Here is a 12,297-nt window from a genome sequence, read left to right as displayed (position 1 = left end):
TGTTAGGCAAGAATGAACGAGTCTTAAGGCTTCTCAACAAGCTTAACAATTCCCTTTGTTATATTGACTCTACTATGAATCAAAAATGTACACTGTTAGCTCTCAAATCCCAATCAAAAATGTGTATCGATGTGAAGGCTTAACCTAGCACTTAACTGTACAATGCCAGCAAATAATTACAGGACTTAACCTAGTCTCAGGTATAATTCACAAATCCCACATTAACATGAATCAAAGACAATGAAAATCACACACTAAAAGTGCAGTATACAAATTAAAATCACTTGGTTAACACAAGTAAATTCAACAATTCAACTTGTGAAACAGTAAATAAATAATGTATGTAAACAGCTTGGCCTAACTGTGCCCAGCTTACTCTGTCTAGCGTGGATGGTTGGATAAGGTAAATCCTAACCTAGCTAGTGTGCTATAACTTAAACCTGGCTTTATAACTCCCTGTAAATAATAACTAGGTTAAATCTGTCCTAGCTACTATAACTTTTGTAAAAATTTGCACAAGCCTAGCCTAACTGTGGCTACCTTGCAAATCCACTGTAAGTAATCAACACACAAGTCTCCTACTCTGGATTACTTGTAATCACTGTAAATAATTAAATTCACAAGCTTCTCTAGCCTACCTGGCCTGCCTGTAAATTACTGCAAATAACAACTTTTGTGTATAGTCAGCTTGGCCTAGCCTCTGTGTAACTTTGACCTAGGTGAGCTAACTTAACCTAACTTTTTTAAACTGGTTCCTAACTGTGGCCTAGCTATGATAGCTTAACCTAACTCTGTAAAACTGGTTCCTAACTGTGGCCTAGGTATGATAGCTTAACCTAACTCTGTAAAACTGGTTCCTAACTGTGGCCTAGCCATGATAGCTTAACCTAGCTATTCCACATCACGGTTTTCGAAGGACAACTTTTGTATAAATTTGTGTGGACTGCCTCCAAGTGAGTCGCCTACCCTGGCAAACTCTGTTGACACCGAGCTCTGAGGTGGGTACCTCAGCCTCACAAGTGGCTTATAGGACAGATTTTCACAAATGATTGGTATTGCAAGAAACCTCGCCTGCATGCACGTATAAAGGACTAACTTACTTGGTGTTGCAGCATATATCCTGATCTTCACTTCCCTAAGCTAGCCTTAGCCCCTTTGGACTCCCTCTCAGAAACCACGTGCAACCGGGAGCATTAATTCCTGCAATATTCAATCGTAATTAGTGTCCTGCCTGCACCTCAGAAATTCCTATATCCAAGAGGGTATGTATCCCGTAGTATAACTATGCAGACTCAGACACTAGCTTCTAGACTGCTCTGAGACACTGGTACTTACTGGGCATGCTCAACCTGTTGCAACCAGGCCCACAGTTGACTCACTCACAATCTCCCCAGACACTGGCCAGTAATCTACGAGAAAAAAAGTGAAGGTCTTGTCTTACTGTATGGGCCTGACGGAGGTCATCTATGGTACATCGAGGTGCCTCTACCAGATTTCCCCAAGTCTCTGATGTGAAGACACGTGGGGGCACCGTCTGCTGATCACGGCACGTCTTGTCCAGTTGGTGTCTGTCTTAAGAAAAACGAGCTGGTCCCTCTTCCAGACCCTCGTCTCTTCCTTCAAACTAGGGCTGCCAGTTCTCCCTAGCTAACTTATCCTAGTGTTTGCCTACATTATCGGCCTATTACTACCTATGTTAAGGTCTTAGGTCTACATTATCATTATCTACAGATGCCTTAGTAAACCTAATATTAGTGGACTACCAGTAAAACTACCTACTCCTTCCCTGAAGAGTAAATCTACAAATTAAATACATGCCTACCAAGAATCTATCGCCGACAAGAGAATGCTTCCCTGTTTGGGTGGGGTATAAGGGCCATCCAGCTCAGCCGTCCCGTACGGCCATGCTGGATCTGCCCTGTGGAACTTTAAGGACCAAATAAATTTCCACAAGGCTCATGATAGGGGCTTCTTGCAGTTCTTGATGAACACAGAGTTCCGTGAGTCTGGCCCTGGGGCAGAGTGCATGGGCATGTCATTTATCGCCTGTTCGAAGTCATTTGGCGTCAGGATAACATCAGATAGGCTTGTGTTAACCAAATTCTGTGGCTCTCTCATAAAAAATTCATTTTGATCTTCGACTCTCAGTCTGGTTAGTGGCTTGCTAAAAACTGGGACTTGAGTAGCTCACTCATTTCCCTGCTGTCATCTGTGTAGGACCCATCTTGTTTAAGTAAGGGCCCAATACTGGACGTTGTTCTCGACTTTGATTTGGCATAGGAGAAGAAATACTTTGGGTTTCTTTCGATTTCATTTATGGCTTTTAGTTCTTCCCGCGATTCCTGACTCCTATAAGATTCCTTTAGCTTAAGTTCGATGTATGCTATTTCTCTGACCAGTGTCTCCCTACGCATTTCAGATAGATTGACCTCTTTTAGTCGCTCTGTTATTCTTTTCCGTCGCCTGTAAAGAGAGCGCCTGTCTCTTTCTATTTTACATCTACTCCTCCTTTTTCTTAGAGGAATAAGTCTTGTGCATACATCGAGTGCCACCAAGTTAATCTGTTCTAGGCATAAGTTGGGGTCTGTGTTGCTTAGTATATCTTCCCAGCTTATATCGGTTAGGACTTGGTTTACTTGGTCCCACTTTATGTTTTTGTTATTGAAGTTGAATTTGGTGAATGCTCCCTCGTGACTAATCTCATTTTGTCGGTCTGGGGCTCTGCGCATACATGTTTGAACCTCAATTATGTTGTGATCTGAGTATAATGTTTTTGATATGGTGACATTTCTTATCAGATCATCATTGTTAGTAAAGATGAGGTCTAGTGTATTCTCCATTCTAGTAGGCTCTATTATTTGCTGGTTTAAATTGAATTTTGTGCAGAGATTTAAAAGCTCGTGTGAGTGTGAGTTTTCATCAGAGCTGCCTCCTGGTGTTATTACTGCAACAGTATTATTTGCTATAATCCTCCATTTTAGGTGCCTTAAGTTGAAATCCCCCAGGAGCAAGATGTTGGGTGCAGGAGCTGGAAGATTTTCCAGACAGTGGTCAATTTTTAACAGCTGTTCCTGGAATTGCTGGGATGTTGCATCCGGAGGCTTGTAGACTACCACAATGACTAGGTTTTGGTTCTCGACCTTTACTGCTAAAATTTCCACTACATCATTTGAGGCATTAAGCAGTTCTGTGCAAACAAGTGACTCTGCAATGTACAGGCCAACCCCCACCCCCCCTTTTGCCTGTTCACTCTATCACATCTGTATAGGTTGTAACCTGGGATTCTATTCTATTCAAGATTGATGGACTGACCACATCGACTCAAGGGGGAGGGACTGATTACCTCATTCTCCTCCTATTCTTCAAGATTCTCCTTTGTATGGACTGATGAAGCCACTGTGTGGCGAAACGTTTCCTCAATAAAGATACCCAAGAGTTGCACATGTGTCTAATTTATCAACCTGGGACCCATATTTCGTTGTCTAAGTGATCCTTTATGTGAGTCTCAGTGAAAGCCGCGAACATTGCCTTTGCCTCTGCAAGCAGTCCACGGATGAAAGGTATTTTGTTGTTTGTTGCTGGCTTTAGACCCTGTATATTTGCAAAGAAGAATGTCATCGGACTGGTGGTATTGTTGGTACTGGGGGGGGATTTTTTTTCCGGCATTAGTATCTGTATCTGTTGGTTTGGAGTGGAGGCCATCGACTGTGGTTCCACTCCAGGAATGACTGGATTTGGTGCACAATTTCTGCCATTTCCTGACAGTTTTTTTTCCTTCCTGGCACTAAAAAACCTCTCCCTCTTGAGTGGTTGTGGCTTCCCAGGTTTTCCCATGGCCTGGATGTTTTGTATCTTTTTGTCCCCTTTAGATGGTGTGCCTGGCAATTTAAGTTATAGCACAGTCTTTCCTGTACTGATGAGATACACATTTCAGGGTGAAAAAGCTTACAGGAAGGGAGTTTGCATTTTCCTGTTGTCATATGGGCATGGCATTTTCTAGGGTGGTCATAGTTGCACGTCCCATCTGTTTTTCCAGATTTCCCATGTGTGCAGATACCAAGTGCATAGTATGTGCACAGGCTTGGTTTCCAGGAAAGACAGGGAGTCACCCCACAGATGCTAAAAAAACAGACATACCCCTACTCCACAAAGGTAGCAGTAAAGCAATAGCAAAGAACTACAGACCGATAGCGCTAACATCCCATACTAAAAAAATCTATGAAACGGTCCTAAGAAGCAAGATCGCCACCCATCTAGATACCCATCAGTTACACAACCCAGGGCACCAATGGGTTTAGAGCAGGTCGCCCCTGCCTGTCCCAACTACTGGATCACTATGACAAGGTTCTGGATGCTCTAGAAGATAAACAAAATGCAGATGTAGTATACACAGACTTTGCAAAAGCCTTTGACAAGTGTGACCATGGTGTAATAGCACACAAAATGCGTGATAAAGGAATAACAGGAAAAGTTCGTAGATGGAGCTATAATTTCCTAACAAACAGAACACAAAGAGTAGTAGTAAAGAGAGTAAAGTCTGAGGCGGTTACGGTGAACAGCTCTGTTCCACAAAGCACAGTACTCGTTCCCATCCTGTTCCTCATCCTCATTTCTGACATAGACGGATGTAAGCCACAGCATCGTGTCTTTCTTTGCAGATGACACCGGAATTTGCATGACAGTGTCCTCCATTGAAAACACTGCAAGACACACAAATAACCCACACATACCAGAGAGGAGCTTATGACTACATTGTAAAATGCTCCAAACTTCAGCACACCCGTGACTTAACCTTATTCCTCCTATTTCTTCTCCCTCTTCCCCTTTCCTCTTTCTTTTTTCTCCTTTGGGTTGTCTTTCTTCTGCCTTGTATATTTGTTCTTTCATTATATATTTATTCATTTTTCCCCCCTCTGTGTTCTTGCTCTTACCCTCTGAGGGCACCCAGCTCCCTTGCAGCGCTCCTCTTTCTTAGAATTTGACTGACTCCTTCTTATTACCTTCCCCACTACTACTACTACTATCTTCTACCTCCACTACTACTACTGCTATCACCTCCTGCCTATATATACCCCTCTTTCTCTCCTTTTCGTTAGTGTGACTTTGTAAATGGTCAATTCAGACCGAAACGTCGTCGTAAGCTCCTCTCGTCTATGTGCGGGTTATTTATGTATCGTTCCAGTCACGGTATTGTGCCTTTTTTGTTATTCACTGCAAGACTCCAGGTGGACATCAACCAGATCTTTAAATGTGCAGCAGAAAACAATATGAAGTTCAATGAAGAGAAATTTTAATTACTCCGATATAAAAAACGTGAGGAAATTAACACTGTATTGGAGTATAAAACAAATTCCAACTACACAATATATTCATATTTATATTCATATAGTTTATTTGGACATGATACATAGTTGTACAAGTAATTATAGTAGTCGGGTGAACATGCCAAAAGTCCCTTGTATGCAGAGCATTATGGGCAGGATTAAAATTAACTTAAGATTAACAAGCAATGAAAGGTTCAGAGGCAAAAATGATCATAAACAATTTACAATATAAAGTACAATTTAGTATTTGAAACAATGAAATTTGAACATTTCAATATTTAAGCATTATAGTTGTACAAATTTGTCGCATTACAATGTATAACAAACAAGATGATCAATTTACTATATGTTGTCTTGAAGTTTTAAGATTTAAGTAATTGGGAGAATTATTGGTAATGTTAAATATTGAGTGTTGATTATTTAGTCCTGGGCGAGTAAGTGGTTTTTTTTAGAAGAGTCTTAAATTGATTTTCAGGCCTGGTTACTTTCGTATGTTCTGGTAATGAATTTCAGATTTTGGGGCCCTTTGTGTGCATTGAGCTTTTACACAGTGTGATATGGACACCGGGTAGATCAAAAAGAGATCTGTCTTGTGTTATGGTCGTGCGTCCTGTTAAGGTTGGTGAGAAGTCTGAGTGGAGGGTTTATGATTGCGTATATTGTTCTATGTACGTAGTAGGCACATCCACAAGTGTGGATGTTCTTTATGGTCAGCAAATTTAGACTTTTGAATAGAGGTGATTTGATGTTGTTGACCCCCATGCACAAATTCCACATGTGAGATAACGGTAGATGAGTGAGTAATACAGTGCAAGGAGAGCTGATTGTGGAACATAGTACCGTATCTTTGATAATATGTCTTAGAGATTTTCTTGAAAATTTGTTGTATATGGGTCTGGAATTTGAGGCTACTGTCTAGGTGGATTCCTAGGAATTTTCCCTCTGTGAGTCTTGTGATGGGTGATCCATTTAGTGTTATGTTAAGTGGAACATTTGAAGCTCTGGTTCCAAACTGAATGAAATATGTTATGTCAGTATTTAGGGTAAGTTTATTAGTCATCATCCAGGTAGATATTTTCTGCAATTCAGCATTAACAATGATGGCGAGTATGACTGGGTTTGGGTGAGAGAAGATGTATGTTGTGTCATCTGCAAATAATATGGGTTTGAGTAGTTGTGATGCATTTGGTAGGTCATTGATGTAGATGAGAGAGAGGAGTGGTCCAAGGACACTTCCCAGTGGGACTCCTACTGTGATTGGTTGTGTGGAGTGAAAAAATAGTGTCAGAGGATCTCACCTTCAAAGACCACAACATTGCATCAATCGCATCTGCTAGAAAATTGACAGGATGGGTAATGAGAATCTTCAAAACTAGGGATGCCAAGCCCATGATGACACTCTTCAGGTCGCTTGTTCTATCTAGGCTGGAATATTGCCGCACACTAACAGTACCCTTCAAAGCAGGTAAGTTGCTGACCTAGAAAATGTACAGAGAACCTTCACGGTGCGCATAACTTTAATTACTGGGAACACTTGAAGTTCCTAAACCTGTACTCCCTAGAATGCAGGCAGGAGAGATACATGATTATATACACTTGGAAAATCCTAGAGGGATTAGTACCAAACTTGCACACGAAAAGCAGAAGACTCATCAGATGATGCAACATCCTCCCTATGAAAAGCAGGGGCGCTACTAGCACGATAAGAGATAACCCACTAAGTGTCAGGGGCCCAAGACTGTTCAACTGCCTCCCAACATACATAAGGGGGATTACCAATAGATCTCTGGCTGTGTTCAAGAAGACACGAAGGCACCGGACAGGCATCTAAAGTCACTACCTGATCAGCCGGGCTTTGGTTTGTATGCCAGTTTGCGTGCGGCCAGTAGTAACAGCCTGGTTGATCAGACCCTGATCCACCACGAGACCTGGTCTCAGACCGAGCTGCGGGGGCGTTGACCCCCGAAACCCTCTCCAGGTATACTCCATGATGTGAGTATATCAAGATATTCTGAATCACCAATATAAGAGGGTAGCCGAGTATTTGATTTCCTTACATCAGAGAAGCTTTAAACTGTACTGATGTAAGGAGATCAAATACTCGGCCGATTTCTTACGTTGGTGATTCTGAAGATCTTGATATACTCAGTAATGGGATAGTAATTATGGACAAGGTATGTTATAGAGGAAAATTAAATATGTTATTATAAAACAGGGGAACTAACGTGCCCCTTAAATGTTCAAGAAAGCTTCATACCACGGAACCCAAGAAGTAATTTCCGGTTGTATCCTCAGTTCCGGAGTAATCATTATTCATGATCGTTAAATAACTTCACTTAATATTGAGATTTTGCCACAAAATTAGTGCATTATCATCGATTATTTTCCTGGTTATGATTTTACAACAAACTGAATAATCTCATAAAGTTGTTGACGGGGGAAATACAAGTCAGAGTGAGGAAGAGAACTGGAAGCTAAATCATCCACAGTTCTTGCTCTGTGAAAACAATAATAGAAAAAAAAATAACTGGAAATTTATCTAGTGGGGATATGGAAAATATTCCTAAAATACATATCTTTAATACAGGAATAATAAGAGGTGGCTATTGTTAACAAGAGATAGGAATTAAGAAAGATGTCTGGAACCTGCAGTAATCTTAGGCAGAGCTCTGTAGAGACGTGGTAGGTCGTGGAGATTAAAGTGGACGTCTTGTTCAGCAGTTGTCTTACAGGAAAGTTTGTCTCGACAACAACTGACAGTTATGGAGGCCAGGTAATATATGGGCTGCGGCTGACGAGTAAGAGAATATGGTCTGTCTCTGTATGATCATACGACAGCTACAGCATCTAAACTGTCAGGTGACTAGTTATTCAAGACTCTATGTCTGCTTCAAACTGACACCTTTACTAGATTCAAAAGACTAGTACGGCCTAACATCAGTTCTGCACGCTGAAAAAAACAGATTACCAGAGGACACACAGGTTATGGCATAGAGAAATGAAGGTAACTTTAAAAGACAGAACACAATCTATTAATTCCAGAGGATTACTCATTTATTATATTATATTATTATTATACTTAATAGAGTCAAGAGTAAAGTGACTACTGTGTTACTCTGGTAGCAACAACAACAGTAGTTCCTGCCCGAGGATCTAGGTGACTCTGATGCACAAACACTACATCAAGTAACGAAGTAGAGAACCACTACTCATCTCCTTAACACTCAAAGATATGAAATATAGAGTGGTTGAACTTATTCTTCACATTACTCGTCAACCCAGACATGTAGTCCGTGGAATAAGTTAACTGCAGCCGTAAAGGAAACATTTCACCCCAGACAGCAACGACTTAGCCGTACTAGAAATGATTATAATAATTTAATAATAATATTTTTATTTTTACAAGTACATGTACAAGGTATACAGTCCTAGCTGACATCAATGACATACTACTATATAGAAAGTCACTTGTTATGCTGAGCATCTCGGGGCAAATTAGGTCCTTATCCCAAGATGCGACCCACACCAGTCGACCAACGCCCAGGTACCCATTTTACTGATGGGTGAACATAGGCAACCGTTGTAAAGAAATGCGCCCAGCGTTTCTACCCTCGCTGGGAATAGAACGCAGACCCTCGCCATGTGAAGCGAGAACTTTAGCCACCAGGCTACGGGACACCGTGGCAACATGAAACTGAAGCTTTCGTGTGGCCAAATGCTACTAGAGACAGCGGTGTTAGAGACCCTAAAAGTATAGATATGTTAAGGGTTCGTAGTCAGTTTGCAGGATAAATGCCCTGCCTACCTAACACTCAAACTTACACCAGCCCAACAGAATTTTGAGGAAATTTTTACTCAATGATGGGTTGATACTGTAGAATTTGTGGTGACAGCCACAGAGACGATGATTTGCGTAGTGGGACCCTTCATCTGCCTCACCACCTGGACCAGCGACGTTGGCAGCATCATTGATTTTATCGCCAACTACGTCAGACTACTTCGCCGTCATATAACGGTCGCATCAACTTCCGTTGCTTAGTTTTGGCGATTGTTGTTCGCTGGACAAACACGTCCTCCTTTGTATTATGACGGTGGATGAATCTATAACCATGCTTGGCAGTGAACCACTAAACAGTGCCACTTGCCTTAGTAGCAAGGACTTCTCTGGCACCGTTCTCAGAGCTCTTACAATAGGGACAAAACTGTAGGGATTCACAGGTTTTATTCACATTTATAAACAAGGAAGACAGTGATGTGGGTCGTTGTCTCAGTGTAAAGATTAATAAATCTTCCTTACAAATGCATCTCGCTGACAATGTGATACTTTTTCTTTGGTTTACTAAATCTCTCTTCATTGGTAGGCAAGAATTTAACGCTATCAGAACTCATATTGAGTTTATCAGTTAACTTCCCTAGTTAGTGCGAAGAGTCCCACGTGAATCGATAATCCAACTGAGTGATATCACACTTGCTCCTGTCCTATCAAGGTTATCATCTGAACCATTAACACCAATCACAGAACGATTGGAGTTAGAACCCATGGCCTGTGAGTTTTAGGACTCACTTACCATGGGTTCAAACCCCCACCCGTTCCCCGAATTGTTTACAGTCGTGTTATTACGATTTCGTGAGCCAAAAACACTAATGTTCTTGGACTGCAAATGTCACCGTGTTTCCTTAACTATTGTTATTCTTTCTGATAGGTAACCTCATATTATCATTAGAGGCGAGAAAATGACACCGTGTACAAGACCTTCAATAGTTAGTGATATCAGAAGACATTACTGGCTAAAAGTTGGTTAAAGAAACAATCTTTAACCAAATTTACCTCCGAGATAAATAACTTGATGTAGGTAGGTCATGAGTTACTCTGAGCATGATGGTACAGCACATGTGCAACAGTTAGGTATCTTTATTCCCAAACGTTTCACTTACAGAGTAAGCTTCTTCAGTCGAGTACATAGGAGATGATCTTGAGGACAGGAGAGCTGGAGCCCAGTACTAGAAGTAAGAATGTAATCATTGAGATAGCAGATCCCTCCTAAATCCATCCCTTCTCAGTTGTAATTAGAGGTCACGAAAAAAACAATCTATCGATGATGTTTCCTGTATCAAGATATCTTTCTGTGCAACACACGTCTGGTTTTGTGAAAAAAAAGGTGCGAGATTAGGAAAATGCCTTAAACATAAAGGGGATTACTGAAAGTCCCCTGGTTGTCTTCAAGAAGGCACTGACCAGCTGGGCTGTGGTTCATACGTCAGTCTACGTGCGGTCAGCAGTAACATCCTGGTTGATCATGCCCTGATCCCCCTCGAGGCCTGGTCATAGACCGGGCCGCAGGGGCGGCCCGGTCTATGACCAGGCCTCGAGGGGTATACTCCAGGTATTACAATAAAAGAATACCAGGTATTATTTATCACGTAGTAAAGTAGGAACATCCATACCAACTATAACTTTGTCAACATTTCGTAGGGCAATTTGTGGATTTATTTCCCTTTTCATTACAAGTTAAACATGTGAATTTAAAGGTTTTTGAACTCTCTTTTGAATTCTTCTTGTGAAGTTTTACATTTCGTTGATCTCTGCAAATAGGGATTTGGTTTCTTCGACTCTTTTGGGTCAGTGTTATGGGCAGAGGCGTAAACTTCACCCACCTCCAAAGCTAACTATCAGTTACGTTCCTTAACAAATATTGGACAAGAGTAAGGCACAGCGGACAAGAATTGGTCAGTAACCAGGTAATCAGTACCCGCACTAGTTACCCAAAAATCTAATACACAAAAGATGCGTCTGGAACTCCATGAAATTTTGCCCAGGATTGATAGTTATATTCTTAAACTCTTCCTTGCATGAGTGAGCGGTTTTCCTGTAAGCTTCAAGACCGGCTCTTCAGGTGCCAGAGAATAACATTCCCAGTTGTGCAGCCCAGGTATCAGACGACCATTCACACAGTGAAGCAGTATTCTCAAATCTAATTACATAAGATGTTATGTCTTCTCCTTCAGTAAATGAAGGAGGGTTGGACATACGTAGTCCCACTAGGTCTGGGGCTACATCACAGACCCCGTCTTCCATTTTCTGCTTTGCAAATTAAAGTTTATCTATTCTAATTCTATTTTTTAATTCAGTCTTTGTATTCTCTCAAAGTAGTTTTCTGGAATAAACATTTCTTTTCAGAAACTACTCCATCTTCCCTAGTTAATCTTTCTTGTTCTTCTCTTCCCTAGTTTGTGTTCTCTCTCAAGACTGTTCCTCTAGCTAACATTTTGTTTTGTTTTTATTCTCTAGACAGCCGTTCTTTTCCTGTTCTAGCTAGCATTTCCAATCCAGTTTTCTCTTTCCTAGCCAATCTTATTTGAATGTTTAATGATACAAATAAATCTAAGGAAGTTCCAGTGAGGTTCATTATCATACTTCTATCCATCTAACACTTATATTCACACATAGTGAGAAAGTTGTCAGAAATCGTCAAAAATGATGAGACAAACAATCGTAAAGGCAATGAAAACTCCACACCACAAGCATGTGTAACACTTCTCCAACACAACACCACAGTCAGGTGGAATACTGCAGGAGAACTGCTCTGATACAACATATACCGTCACATGTCATGTGTCATGGCACGTCGACTGGCACTAGCCAGTTATTCAATTCAATTCAAGTTTATTCTCTATAAGGGTTACTATGTGGGGTTTACAGGTTTTGGGTATTGTGTGGTTTACATGTTATAAAATACTTATTACAGAGGAGGCCACTAGGACACTTAGCATGGCTAGGCATTTCGAGCAGACTTAGATTAATTCTTAACATTAAAACCTTACAGATTATGGTATTAAGGCTAAGTGACTACATCATAATTTGTGAGTTTAGCAATGTGAAGGCTTTTGTTTTGGCACAATACAAAGTGTCTATATTGGAGTATCATAGGCGAACTTATGACTAGTTAGGATTTATTATTTTAAGATCAAGATT

General features: G+C 40.9%; 1 protein-coding gene across 1 annotated transcript in view; it reads right to left on the bottom strand.

The window, feature by feature from the left end:
* LOC128688062 (intraflagellar transport protein 74 homolog) overlaps nt 1–12,297 on the bottom strand; it is a 694,157-nt gene that overhangs the window by 322,094 nt on the left and 359,766 nt on the right. The window lies entirely within an intron of this gene.

The sequence above is a fragment of the Cherax quadricarinatus genome, chromosome 10 (assembly GCF_038502225.1).
Source record: "Cherax quadricarinatus isolate ZL_2023a chromosome 10, ASM3850222v1, whole genome shotgun sequence".
NCBI lineage: Eukaryota > Metazoa > Arthropoda > Malacostraca > Decapoda > Parastacidae > Cherax > Cherax quadricarinatus.
This window is presented reverse-complemented; position numbering and strand designations above follow the sequence as displayed.